This window comes from Sander lucioperca, chromosome 18 (genome assembly GCF_008315115.2).
Source record: "Sander lucioperca isolate FBNREF2018 chromosome 18, SLUC_FBN_1.2, whole genome shotgun sequence".
Classification (NCBI taxonomy): domain Eukaryota; kingdom Metazoa; phylum Chordata; class Actinopteri; order Perciformes; family Percidae; genus Sander; species Sander lucioperca.
Window position 1 is genome coordinate 28,879,445 of NC_050190.1, and position 6,683 is coordinate 28,886,127.

The 6,683-nt window shown below is 41.4% G+C and overlaps 1 long non-coding RNA gene across 1 annotated transcript; it reads left to right on the plus strand.

Annotated features, from left to right (window-relative positions):
* The first annotated feature begins 3,053 nt into the window (after positions 1 to 3,053).
* LOC116065816 lies at positions 3,054 to 6,257 on the plus strand. The gene is made up of 2 exons (XR_004108819.1): positions 3,054 to 3,126; positions 5,904 to 6,257. It is a non-coding gene; the product is annotated as an uncharacterized LOC116065816 (long non-coding RNA).
* The last annotated feature ends 426 nt before the right edge of the window (positions 6,258 to 6,683 follow it).

Consider the following 6,683-nt stretch of genomic DNA (forward strand, 5'->3'; position numbering starts at 1 on the left):
GCGCCCGCGAGTTCTTTTTTAACTTCATGAATGTCCCATAACGTCTAATTTGAACGCAAACTGCCATCTTTTTCTAAACTTAACTAAGTAGTTTTGGTGTCTAAACATAACCCAGCTGCGGCGTTTAATACATTTTTTAAATCGCAACCTTTACATTTCAAAACCCCGACCGTTACTTTCTCTGGTTTAAATATGAGGTTGTATTTCCGCCACCGCTAGGGGCGATTTATTATGAAATGCTCCTGTGGGTCGTATTAGAGGGTAGGAAACAAATGACCCATATCTTCATATGGTTTGGAGAACTTGTTGTGACCTCAGCACTTTGCTCACATATCAGGGTAAATCAAGATCTTTTTCATCGACAACCTGTATGTCTCTTTGTCTCCGTTTTCTTCTCAGCCTTTGGTGGACGAGATGTAACTTAACTAATCTCTCCTTCCTGAGTGTACCATTCAAGTTGCTTTGGTGTGTGAGAGTGAGCAAGTACCTAAATCCCTTAAAAATGAGTTGGATACAAGTTAGACAGTTCAATGCGATTCACGTTTGCTCTTCATTTGACATCAAACACATCTCAGTGACAACTGGAAATCCCTATGTTCCGTATGAAATGTAGATTGTGTGAGATGTATCACTCACTGCCTGCCTGTGAGTAGCCTGAGGAGGCTGTGATGTAACTGCACTCTGGTTTAGGAAACAAGTGAAATATTCTTCTCAACTACCTACGCTTACTTCTTCACTGCATTCATGCTGCATTGCTATTATAATGTGTTAAAGGTGCACTATGAGTTCCTGCATGACGTTACTTCTGTTGACGTTCCAAGTAAATTCAAAACAAAACAGAGCAAGCTCGCCCCTCCCCTCATGTTTCTGTAACTGTCATGACTAACTGACTAACTGTCACTAACCCCCACCCCCTCCCCAACCATCTTGTCGGTGATTGGCTGGAACATGTTTGTTGTATTTTGGTGCACAGCCTGTGCCTCTAGTGTTTGTCTGACATTTACGACCCCTGTGTTGTCTCCCGAGACCAGGCTTTTTCACGGTGTGTTCAGAGGGCAGGCAGCTAGCGGATCAAGGAGAGATGCCTACCATTTGAGACAAAAATGAAATTGCGCTGAAACCATGCAGGAACTCATAGTGCACCTTTAAAGCGTAACTCTCGCCAAAATGCAACCTAGGGTCTTTTTGTGAATGTACCCGAGTCAAACTTTCGTTTAAAAGCATATTTAGGACGGAATCGCCACTTTTAAGATTTCCCAAATTTTCGTTTTTTGGTCAAATGGCCTTTTGAATGGGAGTGCTAGGGGCACTTTTATGCTAGCCTCAAAATAGCTATTTTAAAACACTAAGAAGGCTCGACACAACATGAAACTTTGCTCCAAGTATCACCAGGGTCTCTACACCTTAACGAAAGCATTGACAACATTGTTTGTGTACCCAGAGTTTACTAAAAAGAAAGGTTTTGAACATCTCACCGTAGCTCTTGTTGTTTCCGGCTGCTACCACCTCGGCAGTCAAAACGAGTCGATATCGGAATGAGAATTAACGGACTCCATGTGAGGCTCCTTCTTCAACTACGAGGTCAATATTGTTTTTCAATAACGACAAAACAAGAAATAATCCGTGCATTTATATGGAACTAAGCTTTAGGAGCTTTCCATCTTTACTCTCCTCCCTGTTATGTTGCATTCGGAAATCGATTGTTTTTGACTGATAAAATGGCTGCCGCCAGAAACAACAAGAGCCTTTCTTTTTAGTAAACTCTGGGTACACAAACAATGTTGTCAATGCTTTCGTTAAGGTATAGATTCGGGTACATTCACAAAAAGACCCTATAGGTTGAATTTTGGCGAGAGTTACGTTTTAATGGTTAGGTAGCCAGGTTAAAATGGTAGGTCTTTAGTTTGCTAAATATCCGCGTTCTCTGCTGCCCTCAGGTCTTTAGGAAGGCTGTTCCAGGGGGTGTGGGCCATAATAATAAAAGTGCCTCACTGTGGGTTTTTCTTCTGACTTTGGGGATAATTAAAAGGCCCACTACCAGAAGACCGAGGGCTCTGGAAGGTTTCAACTGGCTGTCCTCCCCAACTCGTGAAATATTGACATTTGGTCAGTGGCTCTCAGCGTCGGATACCGACCCAAAAATCCCCCTTCAGTGTCTGTATGGAACGCACCGGGCAGAGCAGCAGCTCGACCGCGGCGCTGTAAGATGACGTAGTATTAAGAGAGACAATGGTAGCAAGTAGTATGAAAGACCAAAAATCTGCAGAGTGAGGTAGATTGTGGTGGTGGATGGCACCTGACATGATGGGAGTGAGAATGTGTTTACATCTTGCATGTCCCAGTCACACCCCTCTTCCTCTACAGCAGCAGAAGCATACGTTACCCTTGAGAGCAACTTTCTCCAACTTAATGAGAGTCAGATGCCAGGACTCTCAGATTGACTGCAAGTCTCTTTTGTAAACTTACTGGGTTAATATGAGATCTTTTATGGTGAATGAAAGGCTTGATGAAGGTAGGTCATCAAATCAAATCGAAGCATTGACGTCAATGCTGCTGCCAGTTCTGCCATTGTTTACCTTTTTCTTCTTCTTCTAGTCCGTAGAAATAAGAAAAAAGTCGGTAGCCTTTCCTCATTAGCACCACCTCTGTTCAGGAGAAGACTGCAACTAATTTCGTGAGTTGAAACAGTTACGGCGCTCCCGTGACGTCTCACTGGCGCTTGACAGGTTGGCTGCGGCGAGTATACCCCAAGCTTAATGAGACAACGTTAACGACAACGATAAAATAGAACAAACTTGAAACTTTCAAAAGAAATCTTGAGCCAAATAACAAAATCTACTCAGACCAAATGAAACAAAGCACACACTTGTATATATACTGTACAATCAATCAATCAATCAATCATTTCATCTCCTGAGCGGCAAAATGTAACCGCCTATATAGGGCTCTGAATCTAGGCCTGCACCACTATTTCCCAGTGGTAAGCCTACAAAACATTTCTACTCACAAGAAAATTAGTTGGTTCGTTCCAATGATGTCAGTGATGACATCATCAGCACCTTAAATACACAGGAAGTGCTCCGTGGCTCCTCCCCAAACATTCCTGAATGGTGGACCAAAGAAAAGGTGAGTATGAAGACACAAACATTTACAACCGTGGGTGTGTGCTTTAAATTAAACCAGTACTCAATGTAAAAATGTAACAATTTGAACACAAACAAACCATATAACAAATAACCGGAGAAATGTGCAAAATGAATGTGGACAAAGAATGTAGAATACAAAGCACAAGGAACAGGTGGTGAGTGCAGGGAATCTCACCTACTTTGTTACAAAGGGTAAAAAACTAAACACAAGTGCATAACTGCCCAGGAGTTTGTGTAACAGCTGACTGTTTCCTGCAACAACAAAGCACGCTCTTTTCTTTGTCCATGAAAGGAAGCTGCTTTCAAGTGCGGTCGGAAATGTGGAAATCATAACTAGAGATGTTCCGATACCGATACCAGTATTGGTATTGGCTCCGATACTGCCTAAAACGCTGGTATCGGTATCGGGAAGTACTGGAGTTTATGCACCGATCCGATACCACACAATACAGCCCTAAACAAAATCTATGTTTAAGTAGTTTATGTTCTTTTTCTGTTATAACTGACTGTCAAACTGCATTATAAAAGAAAGTTCTGTGACATTCATTGTTTGTGTTTGTTCATGTTTCACAAAGAGTTTAACCTGAGCCAGACCAACAACAAAGATAGAAATCATATCACAGCCATACAGGGATAGTAGTATACAGCTGTTATACATCATATCATCCATACAGGGATAGTAGTATACAGCTGTTATACATCATATCATCCATACAGGGATAGTAGTATACAGCTGTTAAAACATAATAAAATATATGACACACTGGTATCGGATCGGTACTCTGTATTGGCTGATACGCAAGTTCAGGTATCAGAATCGGTATCGGGAAGCAAGAAATGGTATCGGGCCATCTCTAATCATAACAGTGTTTTCTCTTGGTTTGTGGAAGACTCAGGTGCACGGATGTGCAAAGTTTTCAATGGTCTATATCCACCACGTTCCACTTCCGGGATTGTTCTAGTTCTGCCGGAAATTGTGCTGGATGTCACTCTTTTCGGATGTCCGTTTTCGGATGTCCCGTTACCTTCCTCTTTCTTTGTGTTGGCATTCTAACCTCCGGTGGATTTCTGAGGACTATGGTTAACTGCTCCTCAGATCTCTGCAGGGTAAATCCAGACAGCTAGCTAGACTATCTGTCCAATCTGAACAACTTTTGAACGTACACACGTTCCAACCAAAAACCAGAGCATGTTTTTCTCCCATCCCGGAATGCTGTGTGGACTAGCCAGACCCTCCTCCGCAGCGCTGTGGGGGAAGGTGTGGCAATGCAAGACTACGTTTTCAATAACAAAAATGCAATTTTACATCATTTTGGACCATTGTTATTACTTCCATATCTGTGTCTAACACTTTGGAAAACCAAGAGCAGATAATTAATGAATAGAAAAAACACTCATAAACAACACTCAAAAAGCTAACGACAGAACTTGCTAAAGAAGTCCGCTGGGGACCAATTACGATCATTAGATCTGAAAAAGTCATCAAGTCAGTTTTGATGCTCACATGGATTTTTACATTGATTTGGCTTAGGTGGCCAAAATGGCTTGGGTGCTGCATCCAAGCCACACATAATGGTAGTGAAAACCCTGCACGATCAGACGGAAAACAATAGTAGTGAAATATAAAGGCTACTTGTGCTACATTGGGGTGGTTAATGAGAGAACGGTTAACAGGATGTCACATAAATGGGCCATTTCAGTGACCCTCCCAGGGCCGCACAACTCTGCGGGGAATCGCCGGATCGCTTGCTTTGGTCTGAACGAGCCCTAAAAGTGGGGTGTGGTGATACGAAGGGATTAGGTGGAGTGGTGTCGGGTAGGGAGGGAAACTAAGGAGAATGAGAGTCAGCAAAACACTGTATCTGTAAGTACCTGAAAAAAATTAGTACTTGGGAGAGAGAATGTTTGTGACGGTTGCTGGAATGGTGCAAATGCATAATATATATGCCGTAAAGCTCATTACCTGGAATTTGCCCTGTAATTAAAAAAAAAAAAAAACAGAAATACAGACCTTTTTGTCCCCGCCCCCCTGCTGCTGCCGCATGCTCCGTCCACTTCACAGGCGAGGCGCAGCTCATCTGCAACGAGCCTACTGTCATATCACACATTAAGTAATCTAGTAATACTGAAACCTGTAATATGCTTATATATGCTATAATGCTTATATTATTAGAGCAAGAGTTATATGCTTAACATGTTTAAACCCCCTGCGGTCTAAGGGCATTTTCACATTTCTTTTTAAATTTAACATGTTAAGGATATTTGCATACAACCTGATACCCATGTGTTTCATATCACAATGTTCAGAACAAACTCAGCTTTCTGTATAGTGATGCCCAAATCTGTCCCAGAGCAATGTGTAAAGAGATAGTTTGGCCCTAAAGCTGAAAAGTTGTTTGCTTTTTGAAATTTCTCAAATCTCTCTCGAAAACAAACCTAAACTCAATTGTTTTGGTGCTATAAACGAGTTTACAAAAGTCTTGAAGTTCACAAAAGTAGCGTAATATATGGATAAAATAGTAAATAAATGAGTAAATAATATCTCTTTTGGAGTAGGAGTGTTGTCAAACATCGCTTGGACTCGCTGGTGCATCTTTTGTCCTCAGAAGGTTACTCTATTGATTTCTATTAAATCATAATATCATTATATTTAATCTATTTAATATATGTTAAATTGAACATATTTAGTATCATAATTTACTGTGATATAAGCTACTATTTCACTGCAATGGTTTCATGGCTTCATTTTCTTCCCAGTCAGCTGCTGCCCTCTGCTGGTGTTGTTCATTCTGTACAACACAACGACTCCAGTCTGAAGTCTGGGTGATAGACGGAGAACTAACTGTGACATCAGAGCAACTATCTCACTTTCAGCAGTGAGCTCTGCTGCTGAGATGCAGGAAAACAACCTCACTGTGTAAAGATTCATGTCTGAAGGATCTGGTATGTTTCCATGGCGACTGTACTCTCATTACTGCAAAACTAAATACATCTCACTAACGTTGGTTCAGCAGCTGCAGACATAAAGGCTCACATTTTGGACTGTTATTGGCTCTAAATGACAGTAAGTATATCACACATCCCTAATAAAACTGAACCATTGCAGAACAATTTTGTAAAGTCTCCTTGGGATTTATGAAAAGCGCTATATAAAAATGAAATAAGTACCATTTGCATTAATTAGGCCTATACGAGAAAATGGAATACATTAAAGGAATATGACCTATAAAGGGATATAAACTCACATCATTCTTCTTGGATTTTCTTTCTTAAAGCTATAGTGCGTAGTTTCTGTCGCCCCCCCATGAGGAATTCTGAGTAATGACAACAAAACTGTCAGCGTGTCCACATGATACAAGCCTTCTGTGATCGTGCACGCGCCCCCACCCCTCCTCCATGCAGTTGCTAGTAGCCAAGGAGGACACGGAGGATTAAAAAAACATGATGGACTCTTCAGAAGAGGTCATTATCTTGGATCGAGTTTCTGCGCGGGAAAGTCACCGGACGCCACAATCTTCTGAACATAGTCATACTGAG